The sequence below is a fragment of the Haliaeetus leucocephalus genome, unplaced genomic scaffold (assembly GCF_000737465.1).
Source record: "Haliaeetus leucocephalus isolate CR32 unplaced genomic scaffold, Haliaeetus_leucocephalus-4.0 Scaffold751, whole genome shotgun sequence".
NCBI lineage: Eukaryota > Metazoa > Chordata > Aves > Accipitriformes > Accipitridae > Haliaeetus > Haliaeetus leucocephalus.
Genome location: NW_010973187.1, coordinates 15062156 through 15080593, shown reverse-complemented (window position 1 = coordinate 15080593; position 18438 = coordinate 15062156).

Genomic DNA, 18438 nt, shown 5'->3' with positions numbered 1-18438 from the left:
ATTTTCCTGGCAATCTCAGTCCTTTAGCTTGTATAATATTGATTTATACTACAAGAGCACAGGAGGTTTCCTGTTCCAGTCTTCCAGTCTGTGCATGACAGGGGTCACCGCATACATCCCTAGGTCCAATCATACTGCACATTTTATAAGCTTTGGATAATACATAGGTCACTAACTGGTACACTGAACATTCATCTGATTTGCTAGCTGAATGCTAATAGCCCTTCAATATTTGTTCATTCAGCATTGTATTTCTAGTTATTACAGTTATTAAAACTTCTTTCCCAGGAATCACGCTGGCTAAGGGAATCATAGCAATGTTTATTCCCATATTTATTCCTAAAAGGTTTCTTCTCAGTCCTGTCTCACACCCTCAGAGGTCTGTTTTGTATGAAGAAGACAAAGAAAAGGTTATATGGTTATCCACAGAAAGCCAAGAAAACACACTTGGTGGCATGCCTTTTTCATTGTTACTTGGAAACCATTAAAATATTAAAATGTCTACAAAAGCAATAAAATGATCACAGGAGTATGTGGTGATATTTAATTTTCCCACAAGTTAAATATCACTGATAATTAACTGTTAGAAGTTTATTTTGAAATGACATTTCAGTAGAATATCAGACCTTTACAACATAATTAAAGGTTTTCTCATTGTAATGGTGCCCTATTCCTGGTATGAAAGCTTTTTGAAATTATCTGTCTGCTTCATAAATGATTTTTTTTAACCTTTTTTTTTTTTTCCATTTAATTTGGCCATTTCTTGTTTTGTTTCTCTTTTAACTACTGATCATAACCATCACACTAGGTAATTTGGATCTCTAAGATAGTAAAATGGCTCACTTTTTTTTTTTTTAATTGTTTGATCTGGTACTTTTCCTCTGATTAGGTGGATTTTTGCTGCCAGTCTGGAAAGAGTTTGCTGTTAGTAGAGGTACTCCTTCAGGACATGTTTTTCTCACAGTACAACTGGGGAGACTTAGGCAAATAGAGTCATATTTAAAAACGTCCCCCAGCTCTTACCTGAAGTAGGCTTTTAACACTCCTCACATGTGCATTTTATACATATTAGAGCAATGTGTCATCTGACCTGTCATTAAAAGAGACAACAGTGTTTGTTTTCCTCCAGTATCTTCTCTGTTAATGTAGACAACAATAGGTGTGTAAAATAAAGAAATGTTACTCTAATGAGGGAGCGTTTGTAACATCACCTCCTCATTGAGAAAGCTTCTTCCCTACCACGACTCAGTAAGGTTGGCTAATGTCTTACATAAAAAGGGGGTTTTAATCCCTATTAGAGCATCTCTTGCTCTTTTATGATATTCTTCCCATTGTAATCCTGCCTGTACCTTTTGCCAGTATACACCTCAAGGCACACCTCATGACTTGGTCCAGAAGCCTTAGGAGGGCATTTCACAAATCCCAGACTCTATGAGCAGTCAATCATTGCTGTGGTTTAGCCACGGCCAGCACCTTAGTGCCAGCCAGCCACTTGCTCACTCCCCCCACGTGGTGGCATGGAGAAGAGATGGAGAAGGGTAAAAGTGAAAAATCACTGGACTGGGATAAAAAGACAGTTTAATAAGTAAAGCAAAAGCTGCACAAACAAGCAAAGTAAAATAAGGAATTCATTCACTGCTTCCCATGGGCAGGCAGGTATTCAGCCATCTCCAGGAAAGCAGGGCTCCACCACACCTAACGGTGACTTGGGAAGACAAACAACATAAATTCAAATGCCCCCTCCCCCTTTCCTTGTTCTTCCCCCAGCTTGTATTGCTGAGCATGACACCATATAGTACGGAATATCTCTTTGGCCAGTTGGGGTCAGCTGTCCCAGCTGTGTCCCAGTTCAACTCGTTTCGCCCCCCCAGCCTACTCACTGGTGGGGTGGGGTGAGAAGCAGAAAAGGCCTTGACGATGTAAGCGCTGCTCAGCAGTAGCTAAAACATCCTTGTGTTATCAGCACTGTTTTCAGCATAAATCCAAACCACAGACCCATACAAGCTACCATGAAGAAAATTAACTCTATCATCTCAGCCAAAAACAGTGCAATAATTTTGTCCTCTGACCCTCCTTTAAGTTTTAGTCCAAAATTGAGGTCAACATTTTTTATCAGAGAGACCCCAAATTTTCATTTGTTACACAAACAGGTTAGTGCAAGTATTATAGTCATTTTATGAATAATCTTAAGATGTCCTTGTGCATTATTATCCAGTGATTTGCTCAGAAAGGGATTTCACTGATATTCAACAGTGCTGCAGGAACAAGATGGCTCCATCAACACTAGTAAATTAGATTATACTAGAAAATATTCCTCAGGCTACTAGTTTGTGAGAGCAATCCCTGGCAATGTTTCCATGAGAGAAAACAAGTATCTTCCAAGCATTTCCCAAACACAGTCAGAGATCTAGCACAGACCAGGCATTATTTCCAACAGACAACTGGAAAAGAACTGTGCTGTCTTTGGGGGAAAAAGGTTTAACCATGTGAATGAGAGTCATTGTATGGAGGGAGGTCCCAGTGCCACAGAATTGTAAAATTTAACAGAATAGAAAAAAGCACTGTGTTATCCAATGCTTCATCATCCCAAGAGCAGATAGGGCATAAAGAACAGTGTAAATTCCTTCTGGTTGCTCATAACTGTACATCAGTCTAGCAGGAAAGAAACTTAGAGAAGAATCGTAAAAGATTTCATCATGCACATATTGTCTCTGAAATGTCAAAGGTGCTCCAAAACAGTACCAATATGGCTTTCTATAATGGAGAGAGCAGTCAGAGCAGTAATTGCTGGTGGGGGCCTAATTCATTTCCTACAGGTCACAAAGCAACCTTCAAGGGATAATTCCAACCAGCAACAATTGCAATAGTAGGCACTGGGATCCACAGAGGTTACCCTAGGCTTTTGTAGCAAGGATACACCTCTGAAATATCTTCATTTTGCAGATATTACTCACTGGAGTCCCTAAGCTCCATGAGTTTCAGATATATTTGTTATCCTTTATGTTTTATTGGTGAAAATCTGAAATATAGAAAACCAAAAATTTTCTCTTAGAAAGAACTCAAGAGGCTTTACAGAATATTTCTTTTTATCATTATTTTTGTTTCTTCTTGGTCTCCTTTTAACAGAACTTTGCTCAGAATTTAAGCTCTGACAAGCTGAAAAGTAATGTAAAGGGTATTAACCTCCTATAAACCTATCTTGTGTCAGGTAATGGATGCCAGACAACCTCTACCCAGATCTAAGTGGAAGAAAAAAGAGAAAGAACAAAAAGTAGTTCAAGCATTTTTTTTCAGGAAATGCATGCTATTAGCAGGGGGGTGAACTGTTTCATTTCAATATCAAACAAAATCCTTGGGTCAAAACCAAGTTATGAAAGAGTTATCTTCCAAGAAACTAGGAAGAGTGATGCTAAGGGAAGTGTGCTAACTCTGCTGTCTGTATTCATATTATATTCTAGACAGGGACCAGCTGGAAACATGCCATAATAACAATCACAGGATGCACAACAATGTCAGGATCATCTTCTGAAGTAGACACAGATGCTTTTGGAGAAGCTGAAGAGATTTATGCCTTCGAATGTGAGAACAGCAGTGTCTTATTTCTTAGATGCATCAATAAAGTTGCTTCATGTGAGTGTTCTTGTGTTGAAGGAAGTAACACAGGCCTGTCCAAAACACGGAAATAATAAACAAAGTAGATAATGAACTCAGATTTTTTAAGGATGATTAATTTTGAAGGGGTTCATTTCAACAAAGGAACTAGGCCCTTTGGAAATGTAAAGAAGCTCAACAATAATGGGCCACCAGGAAACTTCAAGACATCTTACAAAGGAAGCGGTATCTTTCTCTCCATTTTACAGATGAAAAGCAACTGAGAAGCAGAAACGGAGATAATTTGCAATTAGGCAAGTGGCAGACATAAACCCTCAGTTTCCTGGATCCCAAGGGATCTATAGTACAATAAATCACTGTACCCCACAGTGCTATTGAGAAGATATTGGCAGATAAGTTATGTCATAACTCACTGTCTATGAGAAAGATAATAAGGAAAACTTAATTCTAGGGGGGAAAAACCCAAACCAAAAACCTCAGTCTAGTTGATCACAAACATCTCTCAGATCTTAATACCTTTAAATAAATGGTAAGACATTTCAATTGTGCACTATGACATTCACTTTTATGTCCTTCAGCTCCATCCAGATATCTCCACCTGCACTTTCCTGAGACAGTCAATCAACAGAGTGCAGTGCATTAAGTTGAGGAATGTCAGCAGAAAAAGATTAGACGTTTCTATCTTGAGTGAAAATGCTAAGACCTTTCATGAAACAGCTGCACACCACACTCACAGGTAAGCTACATTTGACTAAACGGTGGCATTAGCCCAAAGAGTGTTCAGTTGTTTCTGTTCTCTTTCTGTTTGTTCTCATTTTCTGTAAAGGGCATATACAGGAGATAAAGATTGCAAGTAACTATGGAATGACGAAGACACTCATTAACACATTGGAAAGACCCAGACACATAAAAGAGGGCGGTGACAAGGGGGCAGAAGTCTCTTGGGGAGATTTTTTTTAAAGTGTTGCAGAACTTTGCTCGGCCCACCTTTCTAAAACTTCATACGGGTATTATTTAGTATGGAGAAACAAAAAAAATGGAGCTGCAAACCTCGGCAGTACCTCCTAGGCAATCTCGCAATAACAATGCAATTGTCTCTAAAATGCTTAGGAGTAGCCGGAAAGATGTACCCAGTAGCTGTGTACTTGGGCAAATTTATGTGCACAGATATCCTATTTTAACTGATAAAGAAGCATTCATAACTCACTGCTACATATAAATTGGAAATGTCCTTTTATAAAAGAAAACCAAAATTATTACATAGCTATGCTTAAAATGGTTGCAATCTTTCTGCATCAGTATTGTCACAATAATTTCAAAAATCTAATCTGGAAAGTCTTTTTCTTTTTTCTTAATCTTAAAGGCTGAATTCAAACTGTATTTGATTCCAATCTACCAGAAGTTCATAAACACATACCTCACTAAGAGGATATGAGTAAAGACCAGCAAGTAATTAAATATCTTTGCCGGACTGGTGCTTAGGAACTGAGGGATTCATTATTTTTTTTTAATGAATTTTCCTAACATTTGGTTCTGTAGCTGTGATTCCTCTTTATTCCCTAGAGATGCTGGCCAAATGGATACAATCGACAGCAGCAGTTTGTTCATTGACCCAAGGGTATGCACAGAAACAGGGGCTACCAAAAGGGTTCGATAGATATGCAGGTGTCAGGCTGTTAAGGTTTGTGTGTGAATAACCATTCCTGAAAATCAATATGATAGTTGTCTAGTGTCAAAGGTAGTCAAGCCAGTTTGCAGGTAATGTGGTGATTTTCTTTCAAGCGGGTCAGACACCGTACATAAGAATTTATGATGAAAAGAAGAGAAAGAAATGAACCTATGATTAAACAAACCAGGAGAGGAATTTTGTAGCAACCGGGACACAGTCAATTGTGGACAGACACGAGCAGAAATTGTGTTTCCAAGAAGGAAAAGAGATTTTGAACTCAGTGAACTCAGAGAAGAGAAAAGAAAAAAAATATAAAGATGTTGGAAACAACTACAGGATGCAAAGGACCCATTTGGATTTTAAATTGTTATGATAACCATGCAATGGCATTACATGGAACTTGCCAATGTCTAATTACCATGACGTCAGTCATCTAAGTGCTGAGTTACTAGCTGTAAACCTGTATCTAATCCTTCTTTTCAGTGATTTAACCCCCTACACACACAACAGAAAGGGAATAAAAGACATAGCCAGTCAATCAGTTGTGATAACACCCCCATACAATCAAGCAGCGGAGTCCAGGGGAGTATTAAGCATGGGGGAATAACAGGGTTATCGACTAGAGAAACAGCAAAACAGCCAAAGAATGGGTAAGGACGTAATAATGGTAAATATCCTGGGAAAAAAATCTAAGCAATTCATTCCAGTAAAAAAACCTCACACTGTATTCAATCAATGTTTTTTAAGACAAGATAGTGTTTCCGGTGGGTAGAGCACTGGTGTCAGAGTGAAATGAGTTGGTGGCATAATGAGCGTTACTTCTCTTTTCTGTGAATTCAACCTAATCTGTTCCTGTTTATCTCTCCAAACATACTTGGAGGCTGAATTTCAGCAAAGATCAATAATTCTTAACTATGTTTTGTATGTCCAGTTAAGGTATCTCTCCAAGAAAGACAGAGGTGACGAGAAAGCTGAAATTAAAGACAGGCTTTGTCTTCCCTTCTGGTAAATGCCAGACCTGGTGGGAACTCTTAAGAAAGTTTGTTCTGGTTTTTGGGATAAAAGGAATTCTAGAAAATGCACCCTACACATGAAACAGAAATATTTCTCAAAGTAGAAATACCTTTACAATTGTGAAAAGCATCACCACAGGGTCCTATCCCTAGAGCTCATTGGTGAGTTGTTCAGTGAAGTGACTGTTCATTAAAAATATCCTGTGCACAACCCAACTTCTTTCACAAGTGTTCACAGGCCTGTGGTAGACTGGAAAGAAACTCTTTCTGGAGTAGTTAATATGCACAACCAGGGCACTTGCAGGGGTGAATAAAGTGCAAGATCTATCTCTGACTGGCTCAGATTATGGACATAATAGTAGAGCTAAAGCCTGATGAGTGCCCTGACCTGATTGATGTGGGACTGATCTCTCTTCTGTTTTCATTTCAGTGGAGAGCAGACACACTTTTGAATTCTCCAGAATTTTAACAGGACAGAAAAAAATTACTTTCCATGCAGTCTTATTTGTCACCTCAGACTCTGAGCAGTTCTGTCTCTTTAATATAACTATCTTCATAATTTTCTGCAGGTTTGGGAAATGGTAATTATCCCTGCTCTACAGTTCACAACATCTGACAAATGAAGGGGTAGGTCCAACAAAGTATGCAATCTATACTGACTTACTTTAAGGGATCCAGATTAAAAAATAGAATCCAAGATCAAAATTACACACCTGAGTGCCTTGGTTAATGCTGGGTAAGAGCAACATACCTCAGACAGAAGATATCAAATAAAGAGATATGTAGAGCCAGTTAATATAAATATTACATATATAGGGTGCGTCTGAACTACAGCTCTATGTGCAGCAGAAGCATCTCAGTCAGGTCACCAGAGAAACTCTCCATGAACCTGGAATTCAATCTGGGATAGATGTTTCTTACAATGCAACTAGAGAAGAAAGACTCAGTCATGTCTGTCTTTTACATATTAATATGTCACCTGGTTAAAATACTGTCCCCATATTTCCCAACCGCTCCTACAGAGCACCAAAAGAATGAGCTAGCTGAGATCACTCCTTATTCCTCCTCTTAAGTCTGCAACTTCGTTGAGGAGAGGGAAGCAAGACGTGGCGGTGGGGGTGAAGGAGCAGCATGACTTTGTGGCGTAGTCACATAGAAATGAGGAGTCCTGGTTTGACCTGCCTGCTCCCACGCTGTTTCCATTTTCATCCAGTGGCTCCCCAGATTGATTATCAAAAGGCATGACAAAAATTCAGGACTTTTCCTCCCAGGTAAATATCTTAATCAGTACACAGACACCTGCTCTTTTTCATGTCCTCTTTGGCCCCTCACTTTTTGCATTCCTTTCTAAGCAGAGGCACAGAGTGCTTTCATACTCAGAATACAAAATTAAAAAAAAAAAAAAAGAGGATGGAAGCTCAATCTCCGTTTTTTTTTTTAATGACTACCTTTAAAAATGAAGCAGCTACAATCACTGCTGGTTTTGTGTGAGCTCCCCCAGTCCTGTCAGCCTGGATTTGCTGTTGTCCTGTTTGTTGTAATGCGTTGAGAAACTGATGAACAGCATGGCCTAGTGTCCAAATGCCATTCAGGTACAGTGACAACAGGTCTGTAGCCCAGAGACCTTGAAAATAACCAGGTCAAAGGTATCTGTTAGTGTTGAACTCTACAACGTTTGGGTGATAAATGCATCCACCTGAATCATATTGTAGATGGCAACAACATTGGTTTTAGGCATCTTATAGGCATTAATGGGAGAAATTTTGGCAGAAAAAGGAAATCGAAACTCAGCTTTCAGCTTCCCAGCCACAAAAATGAACTCTAGGGCTCCCTTCCCTTTCAGACACAAACTAATAATACTATTGTCTAAAATAAACCTCTTCTTAGAGGTCTTGCAGGGTGTTGAAAGAGTCAGGAACCACTGGAAGTTCAGAGCACCTTCCTATGTATGTTCCTCGTATGCCAGGAAGGTGGCAACTCAAATAGTACCATCAGTGAAGTCTCTTAGGATTGCCCAGTAAAATACAAGTCTGTTCCAGCTTGTGCTGTAGCCTTATAACTGTTCTTTCCTGCCAGACCAGTCAGAAGCAGTCCTAGCAAGTAGTGGGTCCTGCAAGACGTATTGGTGGTGCTGCTTCTCTGACAGTAAGCATCTAACACCTAACTTTTAATTATTGACTGTTCAATGATTGCCAGAGAGACATTGTTATAGCTGTCTAGATGGGGAAAAGGCAATGGCCATTATAAATCATTTACTAAGAATGATATATGCAAAGTGAGAAAATGCTGCTCAGCAACACATAAAGAGCTGTGCTTGAATGGTTACTACAAAATTTCACACAACTGGAATTTGAACTAAGTGTTTCCAGTCCATAAAAAACAACTTGTGTCTGCCTCTTGATTTAAAAAACAATCCATATTGTGTTGATTACACTAATTACAATGCAGTCGAATTCCTCCTTATTCTTCAACCACTAGGGACCACAAACACATTGCCTTTGGTTCCGTCTGAACGACATGCTTGACTTCAAATTATGGGCATAGACAGATTATATTCTAAGTCATTTCATACTCTGCATAAGGAGAATAATGAGTTTTTATTGCATAAGATCCACAGCATGAAGTCTCCCGTTTGAGACAGAGCAATGCATGATAGTGTACTGCTGACACCAGGAATAAAAATAAGGACAGAGCATGCCATCAAAAAAAGTGAAAAAAGAGTAAAGGTAGTTGAGAAAAGAAACAAAAAAAAAGGAGGAAAGCAGGCTTGGAGACTGAGGATTATCTATGGCTAAAGGAAGGGTGACAGGAGCCTTGAAGGCTTTGGATTAAGACACAACATATATGTGAACGGATGGCTAAAAGCTCAAGATTGATCTTATTTCCCTAGATCCATTTGACGTATCTCATGGCCGCTGTAAAAGGTAACTGGCACATTCAGAGGCTTAGGAAGAACCCTATGAGAAATTCAGCATTATTCTTGTTAAAACTAGCTTCTTACTAGCATTAGAGTGTGAGCAGCCTAACTGAGATTCCTTTCAATCTTCTACACCAAAACCTCTTTTCCTGTTAATTAATCTATCTGCTATCTCATCATAGCTGGAGGCTTTGATTCACACACAGCTTTTATTAATCGTCACATAATGCACTACAGCCACAATACAGGATAGAAGAGGACTGTGAAAGCAGAAAGTGTTGGCAGAGAACTGAAATTAAGGAAGAGCAACGGGCACTCATGGTAGGTAGAAAAGTACTGTTCTCTTGGGAGAACAACCATTTCTATCCCCTTTCAGAACCGTGATATTGTCTGCATACTGACTGCTCTGAACACTACTTGCTATATTCAGTTTTGCCTCCAGTGCATAACCCTGTCTCTTCATTTTTATTTTTTTTTTTCCTGGGTGCAAACCAAAGGCAGTTGCCCAGGGTCCCAAATGATGAACAGTCACCACAAAACTAGGATAGATAGAAAAGCAATCATTTCCTAGTGGGTGGGAAGGGGTCAATCATTAGCTTCTGCCTAGGACCCACACAGTCACTGGCTATGACAACCTGATTACTCTAAGGTTGAGCTCATGTTTAATTAATTATGATATACGTGTTGCACAGGCTTATGGGTAGGGTTCCATGAGTTAGCCAGGCCCTTATACAGTGAAGCTATATTCTTCAAAGACAGTGTGAAACCACAGGAGGAAGTCCTCAGCTCCCTTTCTTGTCCTCCTGAGATTCCTTCCTCATAGTCATCACCAAAAGTCAGAAAGACCTTGGCTTCCTATGTCCTCCAAGGAGCAGAACGACAGCCTAGAAGGGGACTTTCATTCCCCCAACCAAACTACCTCACTTTTCTCGCAGAGTCCTCCCAAAACTTATCTGAAAGAACTCTTTATTTACTCCTTGATGTTGAGATCCTTCTCCCAACCTCCACTTTCCCACAGTCAGCGATGGGCAGAATTCATCTAACTAAATGTAGAGAACTGGAGTTAGACATCCACCCCTGAGCTAATGACCCTGGGCTCCCTTCATGATCAGTGGAAATAAAGACCTGTTCTTAGAGCATGATCCATCTGGAGTCTACTTTAATCACATGCTGGAAGTGAGGGTCTCTACTCACAACGGTAAAGGCAGTCTGGAAGACTCTCTCATCATGTTCAGTTTCTAGACTTTGGTGAAAAACATCCTGGAATGTTTTCCTCATTCCATTCTGATAATCTTACTAAAACTGAGAGGTCCCAGATTGCAGAACATGACTTTTGTTACACCCATCAGCCATTTTACAAAAATTACCATTAATTCTTTATGCACCCTGTGTTCAAGCAGCTGGACATTGATTCACAAGTAAATGTGAATTTACTTGATTTACAAATAAAATACAAATCACAGCATATAATAAATTGTTCCACCGAGGAGAAATAATACTTAAAGCTTTTCCAAATGATAAATACACCCACTAAGCAGACTCATCAGCGTAAAATGTGGGGGTGTTTTTTCCTCAAGTAGGAGAGGTGACCTTGCCTGTTGGTAATTTTCTTATGGTTTCCAGTATGGTCATGATAATCTTGTTGCTTTCTTCCAAGTTTTCTTCTTCAGGTACTCAACCTGTTTTGATCTGAACTTATTGTTCTTTGGAACTATGGACTTAATGACTTGGAAATCTTTTTGCAATGACTTGGCAAGGGTTATGAAGTGACTCAGTAGCAAAGCAGGAACAAGCACTCGAGCAGCCCTGGCTCATGGTCTTTCTCAGAGACTCTCTGCCTGGCTTTAAGCACTTACATGAACATCATCACTCAATCTTTCTTAACAAGGGTATTTTCATTACTATTATTTCAGAAGTGCTTTGTAATAACTCAGAAGTACTGGGAAAAAAATCTGAAAAGCCTTTTTTTTTTTTTTTTCTTCTTTTTTTCCCCCCCCCCCTTCACCCAAAATATCTGTTTCCTTCCACTGTGTACAATCTGTTTCTGTGGCAGTGGCTTGGGTTTCCTAGGAAACGGCTGCAGGTCAGACCTTGATTGGTTGTGTTGTCAGCTTGATTGCAGTGTTTCAGGCGGTGGGACCTGTAAGTGCAGCTCCGAAGCAAGTAAATAGGGGGCTATCCAAGAGCTTTGCATTAGTGGTCTGAAAGAAACCACACAGATGGCATTTGGGGGGGAGTGTGTGACAGAGGGGGCATCTGTCTGAAGAGAATAGGGGCCAGCGAGGGATTAGAAAAGAGCCAAATCAGAGGTGTGGGCAGGACGGATGGGATGGAGGACTTTGGAGGACAGAAGTTGGGCTGCGGTGAAAACTGCCATGGTCTCGGCTCTCATTGAAGGGGCAGTGGACGGTACAGTACTGGGATGGTCTGGACCCCAAGTCCCTCAGTTACTGGGACATGAACTCTTTGTTTCATCTTTGACTTCACCGATTCAACTGCAAAATTTCAGAGGCAAATGGATATATTAATACAGTACTAGGAAGGCAAAAAAAGAGATGTTTTCCACTGAAGGATCTAGGTGCCAATAGTTTAAAAGCATAATTATTAAAGAGAGTAACAGCTTTGTATCCTGCAGCCCTTGGGGGGGGTAGGAGGGCATTGCCTAAAAGGGACATCTCTGATGCTGCTTTGTTTATGAATCAGAGAAGAGCAAAACCACATAGGAAGAGCACACACATTGAGAAGGAAAGAGCAAAGGTGGGAACAGCAGTTCTGAAGGGCTCCCTGAGCCTTGGCTCATTTCCTTTTCCCCCTGCCCAACTACCTGCATACCGAAGAGCTTTCCGTGCTCGTATGTGAACACAGTCACATGCATATTTTCCTGGTTGAATCCCATGAGAAATTTCTGAAACAGAATTTCAGAAACACAGAATAACCAGAATGAACCTAATTTGCCTTGCCTTGCCTTCCCTACCCTTCCCTCCCCACAAAATGAGGTTTAATTTTAAACTTCAGCAGAATAATAGTGCTGTGTACTTCTGACTCACTCTGCCAAATAAACTTCCACATGGTGATTATGTTATGTTCTGACTCCTTAATGTACTTGATAAATTCTTTGGCAAGCAAACATGCCCAATGCTCGATAACTAACTGTGAATCTATGGATAAAAGAAAAAGAAAAAAAAAAGGTGTTGCTTGTTTTCCATGTGTGCAGTTTCATTTATTTTCTCCCCCGATTCGCAAGCAGATTACTTTCTGTTAATTAAGTAAAAAGTACTTAGTGGAATTGATCTGAATTCAGGTCTAAGAGCACTTGCTAATTCTGCTGTTAGTTTTAGGAAGCTGGTGGCAAAAAGCATCTATCAAGACAAATTTGTGCAGGCACCACCCATGGTTAGAATCACAGTCAAATGTCTGCAGTTTAACAGCTTGCCTGTGTATCAGCCGAGTACCGGGGACTGTAAGCATACTTCAGCCTATGGAAAATGCAAGTTAACATAACCCTGTATAACCTGCTATGAAATAGGTTGAAAAAAAAATCTCATTTTTCATTATTTTTACAGGCCTGAGCAGAGATTATCTCAGTTCATCTGACGCACAGTAACTAGTTAAACTGTGTTTAACAGACACAGCCCATGGCAAAGGACGTGTTTCAGCCCATGATGACAGATCAAACCCACCCTGATGTTTCACGAGTTAAACAGAGAAGGGAGGAAGGGAGGCAAGACAGGGAGATAAGGGCACCCATCTGTCACGCAGAAGAGAAGAAACGAATTAGAAGGAGGAACAAAACCTCTTGATTTCTTCACTAGTGCCCTCCCCAGTTAACAGCGCTGCTCTTCTTTTAATAGTGTATCACTCTTTTTCAAGCAGATGTACAGCTCTCATTAGAGATAATCCTCAATGCTCCCTCATCTTCCATTTCCCAGCTTTACACAGATAACATTAGTTACTGTCCTTTTATTGCATTGTTCCATTTTGTGTACTCAGAGAACTATCTGCATTGCAATAATCTATGTATGTCAAATGGGATTAAGAAGGAAATTGAATGAATCAGCCAGAGTCATACAGTAAATAATCAAGGAAATTTTAAACAGAAAAATGCATCACTATAATTATGCAGGTAACACCAATTGATGCTTTTTATTGAAACTTTATTAATCCTCAATGTAGACAGATTAAATGACACAAAATTTTTTTTTTTCCTTAATAGTATCTTTCTCTGGAAGAGAAACACATATTCCAGGCAATGCATTTGCTAGCATCCTTTTTATGGTACATAGAGGGAGCTGTTGGCATAGGTTTATTAGACCAATCACAGTGAAAATTTTCCATTGTTACCAAACCCTTTATAAGATTTCATTATTACTTTAACTGGAAAAATCATGCCCTCATCAATATATGAATAAAAAGAATCTCATGAGTTTTAGGCACATAAAGAAGATACGTACGGTAATACAGTATTTTGCCTTTTGATGGACATTACATTAATTGCTATATGAACTCCAATGCACAAAAGTTTTTTGCTGTCCAATAATATAAAATTAGGGAATATTAGCTTCACAGTTTATAAAGTATATAAAAACATAACAAATAAACCAGGCAACTGTACATATCCCAATGTGTATGTATATGAGTCTCTTTTCCGTTATCGCTAATACTGAAGGATGGTCTGAAGGCTAGAGGCTGGGATTTTTGTCCTCAGCAGAGTACAGGGAGAATACTATCCCGGCTTCTCACTCTGTTGACCTTCAGGGATTTTTTTTTCAGGCTGCTGCTGAAACAAGGGGCAGGCAAGTATTTTAAGGGGAGGCTTTTACCTCTAGGAAAGGTTTACATGCTGTTAATTACCACTGTAAAGGCATCAATACTCTTTTATTCTACAGTTCTTTTCTCCTAACATGGGCACCTAAAATTCTCACTAGTTTGCCCTGAGGATTGGTATAAACATTTAAAGTTTGCAAAACCAGATGAACAGATGTCTATTATATAAACGTGACAGTCACAGGAGCTGTCTTTAAAACTAGTTAAGTAAGGAGCAGTTAGGGCAAGAATATTTTTTAATAACAAAAAATAAAAATTAATCCACTTTTTTATTTTAAACCTACAGAATGTTTTGTTAACTTTTACACCCATCACATTTCATTGTTGAAATTCTCTAAGTTTCAAAATTCCGTGTGGCACCTGCAGTGTTGACATCCTTAAATCATGACTACTCCCTCTGCAGTCCTAGTTCAGAAAGCCCCAAACAGGAAGCTCTGGAAATAATAAAAGAGAGATTAATCCCAAGAGATGTCTGGCAAACCTGTTCAGGCTCGCAGCTTCAAAATGCAAGTGAGCCCTGGCATTTTTAGGCAGATCAACATTGAGACTCTTAAGGCTTATATCAGAGCTGGACACCACGAAGAAATAACATTTCTGCATTTTGTGAGATAGTCTTAGACTTTAGGACCATCTTAAGCACCGAATATGTTTTGCACATTTTGTGCATTGAAAATGCTTCACAGTAACAATGGGGTTACTTAATTTCACAGTAAGCACACAGATGTTAAGTTGTATGTGTGTGATCATGTGTCCATTTTTTATCTGACTCATAAATGGATTCCATTTGCGATTGAAAAAAAAAAAAGTTATTTACAATGCCCAGCCTGTGCCTGTCCTCCTCTTCATTTCAATTAGTGAGAGGTTTGACCGCCTTCGGTATAAATAAGAAGGAGCCCTTCATTTCAGCTCACATGTAAATAAGATTTTATTTACTGCTCAGTGCTGTGCTGAGCAGGTGCGGTAGACATCTACCTTGATGGCTGGAATAACAAAAACGACCGAATAATTTGTCTCTGTCTCAAATTTTATATCTGTCTGGTACTTAAGATAAATTAAAAATTGCATTTCTTACTTGGGGCCTCAATTCAGCATGATACTCAAGTGGAAGTTAACTTCAATGCATGCACATTCCCAATGATTTAAATAGAGCTATCTGTATATTTAAAGACAGCTTCACAGTTTTGGAATAGCAATCTAAGCAGTTGCCTAGATTTCTGCTTTAACAAGTGCACGATATGTGAAGAACCCATCTATTTATTCAGTAATTTGTTTTTTAGCCCAAGCGTTTTAAAAGCATCCAAATGGGTGGATTTTTTTTCATTCTTAATACAGTACTTGAAACCGTGGTTCCTCTAGAGCAATTTATGAAGGAGCAGAAGGGGATATTTGGTTTAGGATAGATGTACCAAAAAATAAAAAATGGAAATTTTTGTAGTTCAGCCATTTCATGTTTGGAAGAAAACTAAAAGATAATCTTAACTAAAGTGCTTTCGTTTCAGTTCATGACACTAACAGCTGCTGTAATTGTAGCGTTGAGGCAAAGAAGTTCTGTATTGTGAAAAATATACACTAAATTGTTTCTAAGTATCTCAGAAGATCTTTCTGTTGGGTTTCTTTACCTTCTGCCAGAAAACTTGTATAGTCACAGTGCATTTATTTTTCATTGAACAGTCTTCTCCATAGCAACAAATCACAAAAATGCATAAGTACTCTAGTATGGAAAAGTCAAGCTACCCAACCAGCCTATACAAATCCTTCGTTGTCCATAAAGAGACCGTGAGAGAAGTCTGAGACAGAGGACCTGGAGTATTTCAAAGCAGTTACAATCAGTCTGCTCCCTCCTGGGCCAGGACAGGAACAGGCGATGGTTAATGACAGACAGCACAGATTATCTAGGAGAATGAGACTGGATGGACTTGTCTTATTTGCGGATGGGAGATATCTCACAGTCACTGGAAGTTCAGCTGGTAGGGATTCGGGACACTGGTAGCTGGTAGGTGGCGTTAGAGACTGCTTTTTTGCTAACTTTCCTATAGTCTGTCTTAAATAGAGGGAAATAAGATGCTGATGGTGATTCGCAAAATCTTTGGACACAAGTAGAAAAGTTGTGAGCTATGGCTACCGCGCACCCTGACCATTTTTTTTGCAATTTACTCTAAGTACTTTGTTTCCTCTTCTTTTCCCAGAACTCTACTTTTCCATCATTACTGTTTTATTTAATCATAAATATAGACTGTAAATTTTATACAGCTAGGGATTACCTCTACAGTGTGGAATCCTGGGTCCTGGTTGCAAGTTCTTTCATTTCTTCTATCGGGGAAGAGCTCTTTGGGATGGGAGAGCTCAGTTACTCAGTACTGCTTCTGGTGTCTTGTTCTTAGTGAACAGAAAACTACTAGTATTAAAGGTGTATTTCAGCAAAAAGAATAAAAAATCCACAATGGATTGTGATTGTTTTAGATGACTTGTAAATTAACCTAGATTATAGATAAATTTGCTGACCAGAATGTTACTAAGGCAATCATTTTACTACTCCTGGAGCCTTTTTTTACAGAAGTACGGGTATCTAGAAAATGCATTGTGTTCAAGTCTGGTAGTATGCAGACAAATAGCAAAAAAAAAAAAAAAAAAAAAAATTGTTCTAGACGTGTTTCATTGGAATGAGGTAAGATCTATATCAATACAGCATGCAGAATTTTTACCTTGAAGAGTTCAGTCATACTTCCAAAAAATGATTGAAACCTGAAATGGATGATTTATAATTTGCAAAAGAGGAAAATTAGACCATACAAAAGTGACTCAAAGGAGAATTTAGACCATTGTGTTCCACAATATGTACGTTACAGGTAAAAACTCCCAGTATAACTAGATTGGATGGGTTCTCCTTTTGTAAGATTGCAAGATTTCATAAGTTTTGCATTCTGTGTCAGGATGAAACTAAACCTTTTCAAAGGCCTATTCATTTATGTATTTTCAGGTGAAAGCTGTGGCTTTTCTTGGACTGTTTGGGGGGGGTTTGTGAGTGAAAACAGTAATGAAAACCAACAAAATACCACCTCACCACTAACTCTACTTGATGTAGACCAGGGACTTGAACTTAAAACTCCTCTACAACCTATGAAATCATCAGAATATTGAGAAGATTCAGGTAAATCTTACTTGTTTTCTCCCATTGGAACTCTTCCACTTTGAATGAATAGTATAATCACCTTTCCTGTAGTTAGCTAAAGCAGTTAGACCAAAAGAAGGAAAGACCATAAAATTTATAGTTCAGACAGAACATGAAAAAGTTTTTCTTTTTCATAAAACCTCTCTCAAAGATGCATGATTGGTAAGTAAATAAGAGTGTAAATGTAGATTGTTATGATGTTAAATTAGTTTTTTGACATGCTATGTAGAAGAGGAAGTTCAAGGAGACAAAAGACATGGCTATGCAGAGGGGAAAGAAAAAAAAAAAGACTTTCTGAAGGTACATTGGAAACTCCTATAATTTTTCCACTTAGATGTTTTAGTGTGGAATCTATGAACATAAGTCTAATTCTTCACAATCAATAGCACCAGCTCTTCAAGCAACACAATCCACTAGGTTTGTGGTTCCCAAATAAGTGCCTGGTTTATATTATGCTTATTTAAATTAATATGCCAATTTTAAAATAGGTTTTAGCATGTTGGTGAAGTCTCTTTTCTTTAATCTCCCATTTATAATCAGGTATGACTTAATAGAAAAGCACTCATTTCTGGATTATTTTTTGAGGCATACGCTTCAGAGAGAGCACAGATGGTCCAATAAAGGCTACTTTTGTACTAGTCCCATAGTGTAAGAGAACTCAACCGCTTAGATAGAATTTAATGAAGACTCACAACAATTTGATATTATCCGAAAAACAGGGCAAATAAATGATAGTAAAACAAACCAGTCATCTGGGATAGGTATTGCCCCATCATTCTTGAATTTCAAGAAAGTTTTAATCCTGAATAAAAGCTAAATAAATAAGACACCATTTGATTTGAATCCAGATAGACATTGAAAAGGGGTCTGGGATAGGATTCATACTTGAATCCAGTACTCACACCCTTATAGTGACTCTTACTGGTAATAATAATAATAGCTGTAACACATCTATCATTCAATTTTTGTCAGTCTTTCTCTTTGCTACACTAAAAGTCACCTTAACAATTCAAACAATTTCCAGTCAGTTTTTTAAACTTTATAGCTATCTTAATCATCTTATCTGAAGGCTGTGTAAGCTTTGACTATATTGTCACATATCTTATGTCACAGGGAAGTTAGGTTTTCCCATTTTGCACCTAGAGGAGTAAGAAAGAGATATGACGAAATACACTGGCACTCAAATCTCACTAGCATCAGTGGTAAGAAGGAGTCCAAGCACCTTTAAATATTA